This window comes from Cebus imitator, unplaced genomic scaffold (assembly GCF_001604975.1).
Source record: "Cebus imitator isolate Cc_AM_T3 unplaced genomic scaffold, Cebus_imitator-1.0 Scaffold199, whole genome shotgun sequence".
Taxonomy (NCBI): domain Eukaryota; kingdom Metazoa; phylum Chordata; class Mammalia; order Primates; family Cebidae; genus Cebus; species Cebus imitator.
This window is the reverse complement of record NW_016107514.1, coordinates 5,537,910-5,555,985: the sequence shown is the minus strand read 5'-3', so window position 1 is coordinate 5,555,985 and position 18,076 is coordinate 5,537,910. Positions and strand designations below refer to the sequence as shown.

Here is an 18,076-nt window from a genome sequence, read left to right as displayed (position 1 = left end):
ATGACCGCCATTCTAATTGGTATGAGATGGTATCTCAATGTGGTTTTGATTTGCATTTCTCTAATAACCAGTGGTGATGAGCATTTTTTCATATGCTTGTTGGCCTCATATATGTCTTCTTTTAAAAAGTGTCTGTTCATATCCTTCACTCACTTTTGAATGGTTTTTTTCTTGTAAATCTGTTTTAGTTTTTTGTAGATTCTGGATATTAGCCCGTTGTCAGATGGGTAGATTGCAAAACCTTTTTCCCATTCTGTTGGTTGCTAGTTCACTCTAATGATTGATTCCTTTGCCGTAACTCTTGTTTTCTCAAAGTTTTAACATTTAAAAAATTAGAACAGAGGTCAGATGCAGTGGCTCATGTCTGTAATCCCAACACTTAGGGAGGCCAAGGCAGGTGGTTCACTTGAACTTAGGAGTTCAAGACCAGCCTGGGCAACATGGCAAAACCCCTTCTTTATGAAAAATACAAAAATTAGCCAAGTGTGGTGGTGCGTGCTTGTAGTCCCAGCTACTCAGGAGGCTGAGGCAGGAGGATTGTTGGAGCGTGGGAGTTTGAGGCTGTGGTGAGCTGTGATCATGCCACTGCACTCCAGCCTAGGTGACAGAGAGAGACTCTGTCTCAAAAAACAAACTAATTAAGAACAACAGAGGAAGACTAATAAATTCAAATATATTAAATAGGTAGAAAATGTTCATTTTCTTATTTCCTAGTTTGATATTTGTTGAGATATACTAGATACTAGGCAGATGGGAGGAATAAAGACTGCCTCCATAAAGCTCATCATCTAGTGGAGCATAACAGCTAGCAAGCCTCATTGGGCGGGGCGTGGTGGCTCGCGCCTGTAATACCAGCACTTTGAGAGGCCAAGGCAGGTGAATCACAAGGTCAGGAGTTCGAGAACAGTCTGACCAACTGGTGAAACGCTGTCTCTACTAAATACAAAAATTGGCTGGGTGTGGTGACACATGGCTGTAACCCCAGCTACTCGGGAGACTGAGGCAGGAGAATCACTTGAACCAGGAGGCAGAGGTTGCAGTGAGCTGAGATCATGCCATTGCATTCCAGCCTGGGCTACAGAGGGAGACTCTGTCTCAAATAAAAAGCATTCACTGGGAATCCATCTGATAAGTGACCAGCATATAAGAGAAATACTGAGGTATTCATTAGAAAATAAAATCAAGGGAATCTGAACAAATCATCATTATATTGAATGTAAAAAATATGGTCAGGTCAGGTGCAGTGGCTCACGCCTGTAATCCCAGCACTTTGGGAGGCTGGGGGGTGCGGATTACTTGAGGCTGGCCAACATGATGAAACCCCATCTCTACTAAAAATCCAAAAAAAAAAAAAATTAGCCAGGCATGGTGGTGCACGCCTGTATTCCCAGCTACCTGGGAGACTGAGGCATGAGAATCACTTGAACCTGGGCAGCAGAGGTTGCAGTGAGTCGAGATTGCACCACTGCACTCCAGCCTGGGCAACAGAGCAAGACTCCATCTCAAAAGAAAAAAATACATAAATAAAAAATATTTTTCAAAAATCCCAGAAACTTATAAACAGTTCACTTGCTATACCTCTAAAACATTTAAAAATCTTTGTAGCATCACTCAGTTTTCATACTACAATTTGGAAAAACAAAGCATCAGATATTCATTTCTCCTAGATGAGGAAAAGGGTACTTGAAATAAAAACTCCAAAAATGGTCATTTGAATGATGTTATGACTATGCAAACCAGCGGAGCTTGGCTAAAGATGAAAAATGCAAAGTCTGTTTTGTTTCTTGTTCTTTAATTCAAACTCTATTATGAGTGCAAGGATATGAGGAAGGCATCAAGTGTGCCTTTCCCACGGAACCTAATTCTGCTAGTGCTTCTCTATTGCATCCTGTCTCTAGAGAAGGTTTTGGCTTAACTGGATATTCCTTTCAGTGACAATTTTTTAAAAAATCTGCTCATACAGAACTTAATTTTCCTGACAAGGTTTAGATAAACCATTGATTGTGGATACATGGAAGGTATGTAGAAATTCTTTCACTGTGCACGCATGAGACTGCACTCCCTAAGATAATCTATATTTGAACATTTTACACTTCTGTAGGGTAGAGTTTAAATATTAGAAAAATGAGGCTCAGAGAGGTGAAATGACTTGTCCACACAACCTTGTTCATAGGAGGCTGAGTCAAAACTAGTTTCTAGATTCCTAACTCCCTGCATGGTATGCTTTCATATTATAGTACCATATAAGGTAGTAAATGCCATGTATTCATTTATTTATCCATTTAAACAAACATTTACTGGGTGTCTACCCAAAGCCATGCTCAGGCCCAGGGGATAGAGGAATGAACAAATAAACAAGAGTCCCTTTCCTTCTGGACTACATTTGAGTGGGGAAAACAGAAAATAAACAAGAAAGGCAAGCAAGTGTAAGTCAGATGGTGGTAATTACTATGAAGAAAAGTAAAGACAAGGCATTAGACAAAGGGAGACTGTAAGTTTAAATAAACTGATCAGGAAACCCTCATTGAGACAGTGGCATTTGAACTAAAATTTGAAAGAGATGAGGGGGCTGGTTGTGCATATCCATGTGGAGAGTATTCTGGGAAGGGAAATAAGTGCAAAAGCCCAAACGTGAGAGTGTGTCTAGCACGTTCACGGAAAAGCAAGAAGAGCAGTGTGGCTGGCAGAATGAACAAGGAGGAAAGCACTAGGAGGTGAGGCCAGACTGTGCAGGCCCCACCTGGTTTTACCCTAAGTGAGGTTTTGAGCAGAAGTGCAGCAGGGTCTCATTGGCTGCTATTTGAGAATAGTCTGGAAGTACAAGGTGAAAGCACTGAGACTGGTTAGGAGTTTCCAAGGATGATTAAAATGAAATGCAGAAGGACAGACTGCCAGAGGAGAAGAGGTTGATTAGTGGTTAAATCCTAGATAGATTTTGAAGGCTGAATCAACAAGATTTCTTGATGGTTTGGATATGGGTGTGAGAAAAGAGGACAGGGTCAAGGATAACTCCAAAGTGTCTTTTTTTTTTTAAACCTTTATGTATATTTATTTATATGAGGTTTCTGTTGATGGAACACATAAGCATAGTTGAATAGATGTGGATATGCTTTGGAGAGTATGAATTAACATATAGATTACATTTATGAAAAAATCACTTTCAGGGAAGGAGGGCACCCTGGCTAAACTTGCCTATCTCTTGAAAGACAGGTAACAGTTTAGTCAGGGTGAGATAAGTTGCTATAACAGAACCAAATCTTCAATGTTCAAACACAATAGAAGTTTATTTCTTGTTCATCTATAGACCAGGGTGGATGTTCTAGGTCAGTGGGCTTCTCTCTTCTACGTGGTGACTCAGGTCTGAGGCATTTTGCATCTTATGGCTGCCTCATCACCTAGGGCCTTATTGTCATCTGTATCCCCCAGCACAAGGCGAAAGAGAGCAAATGAAGGTGGTGCACTTTGTTTCTATTCATACTTAATTGATGAAAACTGGTCACATGGCCACACTTAGCTGTAGGTACAAGGCGCGGGGCTGAGAAACTGTATCCCCGGTTGGTAGCTGCATTGCAGCTACAACTCAAATTCCTGTGGAAGTCGGAACGCACAGTGTGAAGACAACTCCTGTGTCTGCTATAGGCAGCCATTCTCCAGAACAGGTAAACAAACAGGTTCCACCATTTGAGAGAGACGCAGCATGCATATTAAGGTGCTGGGTGTGCTCCTGGGGTCTTGTATCCCTTCTCCTCTGATTCTTCCCTTAGTATGGGCAGTCCATATGTCTAACTCCAAAGTTTTTAGCTGACGAACTAAATGACAGAAAAACAGATTTTTAGGAAGATCAAGGTGTTCAGTTTTCCACATGCCAAGTTTGAGAAATTAAGACATTCAAGTAGAAATCCAGCAGGCAGTTGCATATACACATCTGGAACTCATAAGGGAGATGTGAACTGGAAATATATATTTGAGAAGTCAGTGGCATCTACATGATAGTAAATCTCCAAGATTAGATAAGGTCACCAGGAAGGGGTTATGGATAGAGAAGAGGCCGGAGGACAGAGCCCTGGAGCCCTCCAATGTTTAGAGATTAGGAAAACAAAAAAGAGCAGGCAATAGACTGTAAGATTAGTTTTTCCAAAGACTGCCGAGTGCTCAACTCAGAAGAAAGCTGAGAACTGGCCACTGCATTTAGCAATGTGAATGTCACTGGTGACCTTGTCAAATGTGGTACCAGTGGACTGGTGGGTTGCCTGACTGGAGTGGGCTTAGGAAGGAATGGTGGGGAGTGGAGTGGGAGATAGCAAATAGTCAAATAGCCAGTTTTTATGTATTTGCTATGAAATTTTGTATGTGGTTATTATAATCATATACAAAAAGTTTTAGTAATTAGATTAATCATATTAAAAAGTTTTAGTAATTATAACAATATAGGCCCTTTACACTATAGGCCCTTTACTATACACTTAATTCATTTGAATTATAGGCCCTTACACTATAGGCCCTTTACTGTGCACCTAATTCATTTGAAAAAAATTCATTCTAACAAGATTTAGCTTACAAATGAGGAAACTGATGGTTAAAGAAGTGAAGTAACTTGCCCATGTGCCCATGTGTGGTAAGGGGTGGAGCTAGAATTTGAATTCAAGTCTGCTTGACTCTTAGCCCTCACCCTTGACTACTGTGCTCCTTTAAATATTACAATGAATAGCCACCCACATGAGATTGATTCTTTCCTGAGATTAAATACTCATTGGAAGAAATAATGCAGAAAGGCTAACAAAGATCCGCCCTCCTTATTGGTCAAGGTATTCTTAGTCTCTGGCAGGCATGATGGCCAAAACTAAACAGCATTGTTCATCACTTCAGCTGTCAGCCAGCTCACAGCAGGTCACTGTCCATGAAGCCCTTTGCAATAAAAAAATGGTTTGATGAGCCAGTTTTATCAATGTTGCTAAATTCAAATAACAATTTCTATTGGTAAGAAATTCAGCTCCATCACCATTAATAAAATAGGAAAATCTAGGTCTGTCTACAAGTCCAGTAAGCCACGCAGAAAGAAAGGGAGTGGATTTGTTTCTGACCTGGTCTTCTATTTGCATGAAAAGCCATCCTACACACCCTTCAGCAGAGAAGGGGTTTTATTAAACCGGGTGGGACAAATCTCATTAATAGCCTGTAGGCTCACTCCCCTTCCACACTGTCCATTTAATTTTGACTGGTATTTTAATTTACCCTCAGACTCAGCTATTGAGCTCTCCAACACCCTGGCTTGAGTTCAGTGGATAAGACAAAGGTAACATCCAGCAGAATCGTGATAGAACTTCACGTGGTCATACGGCCATCAGGATAAACACAAGAGTAACAGAAAGCTTTGTTCTGAAAGCATGAGTCGTATAATTCCATTACAGCTTGGTCCAGTACTTACGAAAGAAAAGTACTAAACTATTAAATAAACTTCCGTTAAGAACTGCTGAAGAAAATTATAACTGCTGGTTTTCTATTGTGTGTGTGACATGATGAAAACAAAACAAAAAAAAAAACACTGCAGTTTAGTATGATAATCTAGTATTAAGACAAGAAAACCAGAAAAGCTCATGTAATAGTTTTGTAATCTTACAAATTAGATAATGTATGCAAAATCGTTTCAGAGTTCCGAAGGATTTACAAACATGAGCCAGTGTTACCAGGTAAACAAATTCAAGGGATATTATAGCTATGTAATAGGATCTATTGACCACACACTTATAATTTTATGGAAATAAAAACCTACAGTAAAAATAGTTGCATTTGTACAGCATTTCTCATTCTTTTCAAAAAGTTATACATATATAAGAAAAAAATTCAAATACTGTAATAGTTCCAGCTGTGCAAAGTATTCTTGACACATAGACCTTCAATTATTATCCTCAGAGGCACCCAGAGATTCTAGTTTTTAATATATCCATATGTTTTATGAGTTTTATGTCAATATATCTGTTCACATTTTTACCTATATCTTTAGAATAAAAATAATTGAGTATCACCTGATAGTTTTCCTTTATACTTTCACATTCTGTGGATTTTTGACATAGCAATTACACCTCATTCTGAAAAATAAATAACAATTTTTTTCTCTAAAGTAATTCAAACAATAAATACTTAAGCTTTCATCTTTAACAACTCACCTGTACAATTTACCAAGACAACATGCCTGACGTTACTAGAGATCAGAACTTTAAGTCAGCATTCAGTCAGACAAATCCTTAAATGTTTGCAGCTCGATTTTCTTCTAATCAAAACGTGGTGAGAAATTGGTACCGATTAACACTGGTCCTTTGATAGATCGTGATTTCCTAGTTTCATTGAACAGAACCTGTGTTTGATTCCAAAGCTTGCCTTTGATTCCAAAGTCTTTCTTTTTTATGTAGTCCCTAAATATTTTATGAACCCAAAGAACATTTCATTATAAAACTGAAATACACAAGCTGGGGAAGAAGAAAAATGAAGCCCCTTTAGCCCTTGAATATGACGTTTCAACATGAGGCACAGAAATACATTGCATTATAGTTTTACCTTTCATTTCTTCACTGGTTGCCATTAATATGTTGCTCCAACTTACCTGGATACTTAGCACATGCAGATCTGGGTAGGATTTTTACCACACTTCTTTGCCAGATGGAAAACCTTTGAATGATACAGGTTCTTTCTTCTGGCTAATAGGCAATATCAGCAGCCTTCAACAACACTGTTTCTTCTTTCACAATACTCTGGTAGCTTTTGAAGTCTTTGGACACAGAATTCAATCTGTTAGAGAAGGGAGTGGCATCCTGAAAAATAAGGTTTTGCCATATTTATAAGTTATCAATTTTATAATTTATTATGAGAAAAGGCAAAATGCAACCATTATGATTGGTTAAAATAACAGATTACATTTAAGCATAGCTGAGGTACTTCAGGAAAATGTGCACAGAGCCCTCTGACATAAGACTTCCTTTCAATCCAGTGTCCCCACCATCCTCCTTTTACTAAAACAATATGCTCACTGACACTTGTTTCAAAAATGGCTATTAAAAAATAGCTTTTTCCAAACTTTTTACCATATAGGTATACAGTGAAAATTCAACCATCAATGTACATGATAAATATACACAGTAATTCAATGAGAAAAAAATTTCCCAAAATATACAAATAGGTTGTTCAGAGCCACACAGATGAAACAACAGACTAACTGAATTTTTTTTCCTTTTACTTTATTGGTTTTGGTCATGGAACGACATAGGCAAAGCTTGGCTGAATATCAGTCATTCATTCTCTGTAGATACACTTAACAATTCATTACGCACAAATTATTCTAGAATAAAAAAGCTTAAATTGGCATTAGAAATATTACTACTAGTGATAGCATTTTAACAAAAGAAAAGGATTTCTGGGATTCTGTAAAACTATATGGAAAAAGGGACAACTAAAAGATATATAAGATATAGGATAAAAGATCATGGATTAAAACAAATATAAAACAAGAATTAAAATCATTATAAATCAAAAGAGAAATTACAAATGAAAGAGACTCATTATAAATGAAAAAGGACCTGAATTATGCCTGAATATCTAGTTCTTGATGGTCATATAAATAAAATCTCACACTTAAATGTGCTAATGAACTAAATAACTAATTGGCTTCTGCTGGTTCTGAACCAGAGGTGCACAGTGGTTGGAGAAAAGCTTGTCAGCACCGTTTCCTTTCTTTCACAGAGTACAGCTCATTGTTTTTCACTTCCAAAGGAGAAAAAAATCACCAGATTTGTAAGGGTTTTTTTTCCTCGTCACCTCATCCCTAGACCCAGTTTCAGCTTTAATCCTCACCCTTCAAGGAATACAGCATTTCCATTCATTTCAAAGTATTGTATTGGTGCTGATAAAAATAGGGCCAAAATTTCGAAAAGAGATTAATTATGCTGATAAATGTCCATTGTAAGTACTGCAAGAACACTGAACCAACAGCCAGTGTATACTGACGTTGTTTGCTGCTGTTTATAGGAAATTACATAAGCACAGTACTGGAACAGAAGGAAATAGCTTATATGGGTCATAGCTTTGCGGATAAAGGAAAATCGTTCTATGTAAAATAAACTAAGGACTTTCCAAACAAAGGAAAGGTTAAGACATACAAATATATATGTTATGTTTCACACACACAAACAAACCAAGTAAATAAAAAGAACTCCTAAAACCTAATTAGAAAATAACATAAAACCAGACTGTACCAATTACAGTGCACTATTACAGTGCACTATTCCTCTAAAAGGGAGATGATACGCCATATGCTATATCTGTGATGCCAAAGACAATTGTTCTAAGGATCTACCACTTTAAAAAACAAAAATAATTTTTAAAATAATTACATCAGCATATGGACTCTGGAAAATTTCTTGTACTGTGATAAGGTCAGATGGACATTTCCTGTTTCACATTTCTAGTACACGTTGTCTTTTAGACAATAATAGTGTGAAACAATAGTTTGGCATGAGTTCAATGCATACTAAGAAACGCCTGGCTCTGCATAGGCTAGCTGGTTTTCCCAACACCATTTATTAAATAGGGAATCCTTTCCCCACTGCTTGTTTTTGTCAGATTTGTCAAAGATCAAATGGTTGTAGACGTGTGCTGTTATTTCTGAGGCCCCTGTTCTGTTTTATTAGTCTATATCTCTGTTTTGGTACCAGTACCACTGCTGTTTGGTCACTGAAGCCTTGTAGTATAGTTTGAAGTCACGTGGCATGATGGCTCCCGCTNATGGGCTCTTTTTTGGTTTCATATGAAATTTAAAGTAGTTTTTGCTAATTCTATGAAGAAAGTCAATGGTAGCTTGATGGGGATAGCATTGAATCTATAAATTACTTTGGGTGGTATGGCCATTTTCACAATATTGATTCTTCCTATCCATGAGCATGGAATGTTTTTCCATCTGTTTGTGTCCTCTCTTACAACCTTGAGCAGTGGTTTGTAGTTCTCCTTGAAAAGGTCCTTCACATCCCCTGTAAGCTGTATTCCTAGGTATTTTATTCTCTTTGTAGCAATTGTGAATGGGAATTCACTTATGATTTGACTCTATTATTGGTGTCTAGAAATGCTTGTGGTTTTTCCACATTGATTTGTATCCTGAGACTTGGCTGAAGTTGCTTATCAGCTTAATGAGATTTTGGGCTGAGACGATGGGGTCTTCTAAATATACAATCATGTCATCTGCAAACAGAGACAATTTGACTTCCTCTCTTCCTATTTGAATACTCTGTATTTCTTTCTCTTGCCTGATTGCCCTGGCCAGAACTTCCAATACTACATTGAATAGGAGTGATGAGAGAGGGCATCCTTGTCTTGTGCCGGTTTTCAAAGGGAATGCTTCCAGCTTTTGCCCATTCAGTATGATATTGGCTGTGGGTTTGTCATAAATAGCTCTTATTACTTTGGGATAGGTTCCAACAATATGTAGTTTATTGAGAGTTTTTAGCATGAAGGGGTGTTGAATTTTATCAAAGGCCTTCTCTGAATCTACTCAAATAATCATGTGGTTTTTGTCTTTGGTTCTGTTTATGTGATGGATTACATTGATTTGCGTATGTTGAACCAGCCTTGCATCCCAGAGACGAAGCCAACATGATCATGCTGGATAGGCTTTTTGATGTGATGCTGGGTTTGGTTTGCTAGTATTTTATTGAGGATTTTCACATTGATGTTCATCAGGGATATTGGCCTGAAATTTTCTTTTTTGTTGTTGTTGTGTCTTTGCCAGGTTTGAGTATCAGGATGATGCTGGCCCCATAAAATGAGTTGGGGAGGATTCCCTCTTTTTCTATTGTTTGGAATAGTTTCAGAAGGAATGGTACCAGCTCCCCTTTGTACCTCTGGTAGAACTTGGCTATGAATCCATCTGGACCTGGGCTCTTTTTGGTTGGTACGCTATTAATTGCTGCCTCAATTTCAGAATTTGTTATAGGTCTATTCAGGGATTTGACTTCTTCCTGAAAACTGGATCCCTCCCTTATACCTTAAACAAAAATTAACTCGAGATGGATTAAATACTTAAATGTAAGACCTAAAACCATAAACACCCTAGAAGAAAACCTAGGCAACACCACTCAGGACATAGGCATGGGCAAAGACTTCATGATTAAAACGCCAAAAGGGATGATAACAAAAGCCAAAATTGACGAATGGGATTTAGTTAAACTGAAGAGTTTCTGCACAGCAAAAGAAACTATCATCAGAATGAAGAGGTAACCTACAGAATGGGAGAAAATGTTTGCAATATATCCATCTAACAAAGGGCTAATATCCAGAATCTACAAGGAACTTAAACAAATTTACAAGAAACAAAAAGAACCCATCAAAAAGTGGGCAAAGAATATGAACAGACACTTCTCAAAAGAACACATTTATGTGGCCAGCAAACATGAAAAAAGCTCATCATCACTGGTCATTAGAGAAACAGAAATCAAAACCACAATGAGATACCATCTCATGCCAATTAAAATGGCAATTATTAAAAAGTCAGGAAACAACAGATGCTGGAGAGGATGTGGAAAAATAGGAATGCTTTTACACTGATGGTGGAGTGTAAATTAGTCCAACCATTGTGGAAGACAGTGTGGCAATTCCTCAAGGATCTAGAACCAGAAACATCATTTAACCTAGCAATCTCATTACTGGGTACATACCCAAAGGATTATAAATCATTCCACTATAAAGAGACATGCACATGTATGTTCATTGCACCACTGTTCAGGATAACAAAGACTTGGAACCATCCCAAATGCCCATCAATGGTAGACCGGATAAAGAAAATGTGGCATATATACACTGTAGAATACTATGCAGTCATAAAAAAGATGAGTTCATATCCTTTGCAGGGACATGGATGAAGTCGGACACCATCATTCTCAGCAAAAGAACACAGGAACAGAAAACCAAACACTGTATGTTCTCACTCATAAGTGGGAGTTGAACAATCAGAACACATGGACACAGGGAGGGGAAAATCACACACCAGGGCCTGTCAGGAGGTGGTGTAGCGTTAGGAGAAATGCTTAATTTACATGACAGGGTGATGGATGCAGCAAACCACCATGGCACGTGTCTACCTATGTAACAAACCTGCACATTCTGCACATGTATTCCAGAACTTAAAGTATAATTCAACAAAACAAAACAACAAAAAAGAAATGCCCGGCTCTTGAAGGCTGGGGTGAGTCAGGCTTGAATGGCAAAGATCTCAATGACAACAAAAAAACAAAGATAGTGTCTGGGAGGTGGTGGCCCTAAAGAATAAGATTCAAGAAGTGGACATATCTCTGACATTAATCTTTAATGTCTCCTGATCATTGAAAAGCTCTTATGTTCAGTATTTACATTTACACAGATGGCATTTATGCTTGTATCTGAATAGCTTGGTATTTTGGCTTGTTGGTTTGCAAAGCAAATTGTGATATGGAAAAATAATGAGTTGGCGGTTCCTTAGATTGTTAACTAGGACTGGCCATTATTCCCACTATTGTGCCTCCTCTTCTTCCCTGAACAATCGGTTCAGACAAGTATGAGGGCTGCCTTGATCCTTACCAGACTTTGCAATCTGTAGGCAATCTTCATCCTAACCCTGGACCTCCCAGCTATTTTGAACACCCTGAGGTAGATCCACTTGGTACTGGGTCCCTCATGAATTTGTTCCATCTTCCATCTTCTCTGATGCTAGGTTGGGACCGTCATTATATGTTGCTGGCATGGAAACAACCTGTGCTGGTATAAGAATATTTGAGTCAGTCGTTTTCAGCGCCAGGTCTCATCTCTAATCCTTGGCCATTCAGTTAGGGAAAACATGAAGATAGCATTGTGAAACAAGGTAAGGGATGCAGAGGGGTTTTCGTATTGGAACAAACACTTCAGAGAGTCCAGGGACAGACTTAGGAGGAGCCGAATCTGGATGAGAAGTTGCAGAGCAAAAGGAGTGACAACCGGGTGAAGGAATAGGAGACAGAGGATAACTGTCTTTCTTTCAGTGCCAGTGAATTATTACAAGGAATGAGAGAACTGAAAGTCATCCTTGCCCAATACTTCTCATTTGCTCTCTACAACCAATCAACCACCAAGTCCTCCTTATTTTTTATACCCTTGGAGTAAAAAGCACCTACTGGGTTTTGTTTTTCCAAAAAATAATAAAGTTTTGTTTACTTAAAAATTATATATATAGTGCATGATGTCTATTTTAAAATTCCAAAATGATATGGAAAAACACAGAGAAAAAGGAAAAGCTATCTCCAATTATACCATCCAAAACTAAACATGTTTTAATATTTTATTGAAAGTCTGCTAGATATTTCTACATATGCAGATACATGTTTTGTACACACACACAAATAATTTTACATAAAGTGGGCATGTCATACTTGGAGTTTGATAACCAGTTTTTACTTAATAATAGGTCATAGGCATTGTGATACACAGGCATCTTTCTATTTCAATATTATACATCTATGTAATCATTTTAAATTATTACCTAATATGCCAGTAGGAGGATCTATAATAATTTAACAAACCTTCCATTGAAGGAATTATTTTCTCAATTTTGATTGTTGTTAACAGTTCCAAGATAAATACTTTGTACATACATCTGCGCTATATTCTGTGACCTTCTTCACTAACATGATAATGAAGATTGCATTGTTATTTCCAGTTTTTTAAAATCTTTGGTCAGGTTTTAATATTTTGGAGGTCATACTTATTCTTGGATAAATTGCTGTGCTTATTTTTATATTAGGATGCTTTTTTATTGTTAAGAGCTCTTAAAATATTCAGGATGCCAACCTTTCCCACCTTTCATATCATTCATGTCTTAGAAGTGTTTTCCTCCAGTTTGTCCCTTGCTTTTTAAAGTTAATTTTATGATGTTTTGCAGAAGCAAAACCATTAGTGTTAACATAGGCAAATTTATCAATAATGCTTGTTTGGTTTAGCTCCACTGATTTAATCTCCAAACATTCCTCCTATCACCAACCTACATCAGATCTTCTATCACCTTTCATCCAGGTACCTATAACAGTCTAGATTGGTCTCCCTGCTCCCAGTCTCTGTCTTTTGGAATCTGCACTCCATGTAGCTGTCAGAATGTCCTATTTAAAATGAAAATTCTTGCCAGGCGATTCTTCAACCTGTTTGTTCAGTGCTGTGTGTTCCAAGTTGGATATTCACACAGCCCATGCTATAGGAGGTGGCTCTTCATATAAAATAAAATAAAAATAAAATAAAAACTAATTTAACTAATACAATCTATTTTAAAATTCCAAAATGACATGGAAAAATATAGAGAAAACGGAAAAGCTGCCTCCAATTCTGCCATCCAGAAACAAGCATGTTTTAATATTTTATTGCAAGTCTGCTAGATATCTCTATACACGCAGATGCATGATTTGCACACACATGCAAAGCATTTCTTCCACAAAGAATGGAAAATATTTCTGGGGCATTACTTACTTGTAAAGAGTTTTGAAGAAAGAAAATACATTATTTTTATTTTAAGAAAAACACACATATATGGAGCAGGATTTATGATCCCTATGAATTTGCAAAATACACTAGAAGACTTCAAAGAAATATATGTATTTAGGTGAACATGTTCAAATGGCAATGGATATGGAGGATAAGGTTTTAAACCCCTTGACATGTGCAACAGAAAGTGCCTTGCATTCAACCTTCTCCATTGCCTTCTCCTCTTGATCACATAGGTTTCCCAGCATCCCTTTAAGGTAGGTGTGACCATGTGATTGAACTCTCACCCATAGAATATGGGAGAAATTAGCGTAATCATATAATTTATTGTCCAAACTGAGACACTGTTAAGAGCGAAAGAGGGCACTATTCATTGTTGTGTTGAGAATTCAGGTATAAACTGGGCCATATGATCACCAGGGGAAGAACTGATGTGTGCCACTCCATGGTGGACTCAGGCCTAACTCTTCTCTCTCTTCTCCACAATGTAGGCAGATGCAGAAGATCTAGCAGAAGACTCAGTGCCCCAGGTAGAGCCACAGTCTGGAAGGCTAGTGATAAATTGTCAGGGAGTGTGAAGTCCATTTCTGTTATTTCAAACCATTGTTCATTATAGCATCTTCGCCAGACTGGTACAACATGGAACACAGGCTTTCCACAGCACGGCCTCTCCCTAGCCCTCCAGCCTCTCCTTTCATCAATCTTGAGCTTGAACTTAAGCTCTAGCAAACTGAATGCTCAGACATTTTTAAATGCCTGTTTATATGTCAGTTTTTCTCTTAGTCAAGGAGCTTCTTCATGGTAAAACTTAATTACCTTTGCAGCACTTATTACCTGGCATATAACAGATTTCATAAATATCTATTGAATGAAGAAATGTCTAGCCAAATGAGGGGTAAATCTTTCAATAGATGTTATTTCATGCCTGGAACTAAAAATTACTGAACTATACACCTAGTAGAAGATATTATATCTTCAGACAAATATTCAGATGAAAGATTTTAGAAGAATAAGCTACACATTTTAGTAGTCCTAAAATATGAATGCAAAAACATTCTTTCTCTTTGCCTTCAATGTTTCTTTATTTTCACCTCCTTCCCACCCCATTTGCAAGCACACAGACACACTTGCTCACTTCCTAGGGGAATATTTGACTTAATTAACAATAGAAGAATACGATACAAAGACAATAAATAATTAAGATTTTAAGTTCAGATCCTAATGCTGTCCAATAATCCTTACATGAGGTGCTTTGGCTCAGCAGCAGGATTTACCTCTCCTGCCTCCCAAGATGATTAAGAGTTGATGTATAATTGACAACGATGCACACTAGAGCATGTTATCAACTCAAGAAAGGGGCTTTGCCTGCCTGATTTTCATTAACCTTAATAGTAGTTAAGCTGCACACACAAAGCATAATGTCCTCATGCTTTAAAAAAGGAGAGGCTTTCATCACCTAGATTATGAAATATTGATTAATTCATGTGTTCTCAGATATCCATCTAAAAATGGAATCATTCAATCTGTCATCCTTCTCCCTCATCCACATATAAAAACATAATGGCAGTTCTGAGGAGAACAAAAGGAATGATGAGAAGGTGGGAAATGAGGACGAAGGATAAGAGCAGAGAAAGAAACAGGCTGCAAATAAAACATGACAACTATGCCTACAGACAGACACACCACATCCACTCACAATCACATACACACAACACCCAGTCTACTAATTAATATAGCTTTGCTTTCATGCCAGATATTATGGGCACATTAATTAGAGAGAAATCTCATTCATCCATTTTTCAGTTCATTAATTATGCATCACTGCCAAATTTTTATTGGCCTGCTGAAAGACAATCTGTTCCAACAAAGATCTGATGCTGCACATTACACAACAGTTATGGGGCTTTCCTGCCTGTTTGGGTGATATTTTGGATCTACTCAATTCCTATGTGACATGTATTTGTGTCCCCTACTGAGTATTCTGTGATTATGGAATATCCGTTAAGCTGACTACAATTGTTTCTTAGCTAATACTTCATTCATCTCTGTCACAGGCACATTAAGAATCCTTTTCAGCTTGAAAATAAAGCAATGCAATATTCTGAATTTACTTAATGCCACTGAATTATATACTTAAAGATTGTTAAAATGTAAATTTTATATGATGTATATTTACCACAATAAAGAAAGAAGAAAAAATTTTTTAAAACGAAATAAGCATGTCTATAAACTTTTAGAAAAGTTAAATTTTATGCAAACTATAAAAGTGAAAAAAGAGTTTGAAAGTTCTTGAACAGTCTCAGACCTCAGAATGTATTTCTTTATATGCAGAAAGAATATTATAAAATGGACTTCAGAGCCCAGACAACCTTCAACGTGCTGCTTGCAGAGAGATCTGAGGAAGGAAAGGATGTGTGTGTGAATGGCCTCATCAACAAATATTAACTAAGCATTCAGAAGATTCTTAGCACTGCACTAGTTAATTTGGAGCTACCTATATTTAATTTTATCTGTTCTCCTACCATACCATTCCTTATGTTCCTGGCTTATTTGTTTATCACTGCCTTGATGTCATAGCTCTCTCTGATGTCATAGCTCCTAACTATAAGTAAGGGTGAAAAGATTCACCAGAGTTTGAGCAGTATGCATATAAAAAATTTTTTTTCACTGAATAAGTCTCACTTTTGAGGAGCCCTTCAGATCCATGAAGCACTTCATACTTAATACTTACTACACAGTGATAATGCAGTGTCACACTCTCAGTGGGCACACAGCAAATGTCAACTGACTCAATGACCTTTTCCCAACCCTTTGTATCAAGAGAGTCAGTATTAAATGTCATCAAATCCTATATCCCAGTGAAAGTTGATTGAATATGCGGTATAGAGGGAAATTTTTAACTTAATACCACGTAACTAAAATTACTTCAACAGTTGTTGTGTAGCATTGATTTGAGGCAAACTTCTGATCAATAAATTGAAACCTTTCAAAATGAAATTTGAAGAAAGAAAAATAGAAAAGATATAATAAAGCTTTTGCTAAATATTTTATTCCTCATCTAATTTTTCACTATGTAAATACTGCTAATGGACATTTTTATAAAAATAAAAATAAACAATATCTTAAAGAAAGCATCATACCTTGTTAAATCCCTTTTGTCACTTTCCTTTAAGCATTCTTATTTTAAATATTTAAAATTATCCAGATTTATTTAGTGAACAGGCTGAGTTATTTAAATTCTCTTCTTTGGGAGGTCCAGACAGGTGGATCACAAGGTCGGGAGTTCAAGACCAGCCTGACCAACATGGTGAAACTCCGTCTCTACTAAAAATACAAAAATTAGCCAGGCATGGTTGCTAATCCCAAATACTTGGGAGGCTGAGGCAGGGGAGTCACTTGAACCCGGGAGGCAGAGGTTGCAATGAGCCAAGATTGTGCCACTGCACTCCAGCTTTGGGAACACAGAAAACCTCCAACAAAAAAAAAAAAAAAAATTCTCTTTTTCCTTGTATCTCCAGTTGTGTTTGTATTTATCCAATTCCCATTCTCCAGCGAGGGCTTGCCTGGGATTAGTCCAGCCTGCAAGAGGCCAAGAAAGAAGATTGGAGTGTCTCTTGCCCACTACTATGTAGTGTGTAGAGCAGGAGGGAAAGCATCAAAGGTTACCTGAAAGAGATATTGCTGAGGTAAGAACCTCTCAGAGTCCAAATGCTCATCTAAACAAGGGGAACCTAGGCGGTTAATGAGATCCTTGCTGGGAAACCAAGTGGCCAGAGAAAAAAACGCAGGTCCAAATGGCTGGGCCGAATTTTTGCATGTGTCTTAGCATATGTTCTATGAGCAGACCCAATTTATCTAATGAAATCAACAAGGTTGGGACAGATAAAGTTCAAACATCCTCAACATGGGGCTACTAACATTTGCATAACATTTAAAAATTTTACATATAGAATCTCAATGGAACATTGAGTTAACCATATGACGTTGCTATTAATCGTACCTATATTTAACAGATGACAATAGGGCAGAGAAATGTGACACCACCGCAGGAACAGCATCTGGGGCTTGGCTTCCTCTCATCCAGTTACTGAGAAGCACCCATGGCTGTCTTGGGGCAGGGTCCCCTCTCCAGTTGGAGGAGCCAGTTTGTGAATGTGTTGCTTATGGACCACCTGGCGACTGGCTAGTCAGAGAAGCAGCAGTGAAAGAAACTGCATTCAGGCTGAGAGGAGCATGGGGCCTGGGAGTCATGGTGAAACTTTTGAGATCTGTTTCTCACTTAAGAGGTTCTAGAAGAAAGGTAGTAGGAAGTAGTAGCCAAGTGTTTTACCTCATGAAGTTATGCACTGATAGATCTCCAAATTATTTTTTAATAAAAGATTACTGAGTGACTTTGGATATATAACTCGGAAGCAATTCAGGGTTTAAGTAAATTTTCATCCCCAAAATAAACACACAAAAAAGCCTATCTTCAGTGCCATCTACTTAAGTATGTGGGTAAGACTTCTCAGGACATGCATCTATAAAAATAAAAAGTAGGGACTATATCAATGCTGAAACT

The 18,076-nt window shown here is 37.6% G+C and overlaps 1 long non-coding RNA gene across 3 annotated transcripts; it reads right to left on the bottom strand.

The window, feature by feature from the left end:
• Nucleotides 1-3,032: 3,032 nt before the first annotated feature.
• Nucleotides 3,033-6,969, bottom strand: LOC108317258. 3 transcript variants are annotated; one of them, XR_005203259.1, is made up of 3 exons: nucleotides 6,553-6,969; nucleotides 6,165-6,464; nucleotides 3,033-3,950 (listed from the first exon to the last, which is right to left on the bottom strand). It is a non-coding gene; the product is annotated as an uncharacterized LOC108317258 (long non-coding RNA). The 3 variants fall into 3 exon arrangements; XR_001830665.2 differs by lacking the exon at nucleotides 6,165-6,464; XR_001830666.2 differs by lacking the exon at nucleotides 6,165-6,464 and having other exon boundaries at nucleotides 3,033-3,809.
• Between the last annotated feature and the right edge of the window lie 11,107 nt (nucleotides 6,970-18,076).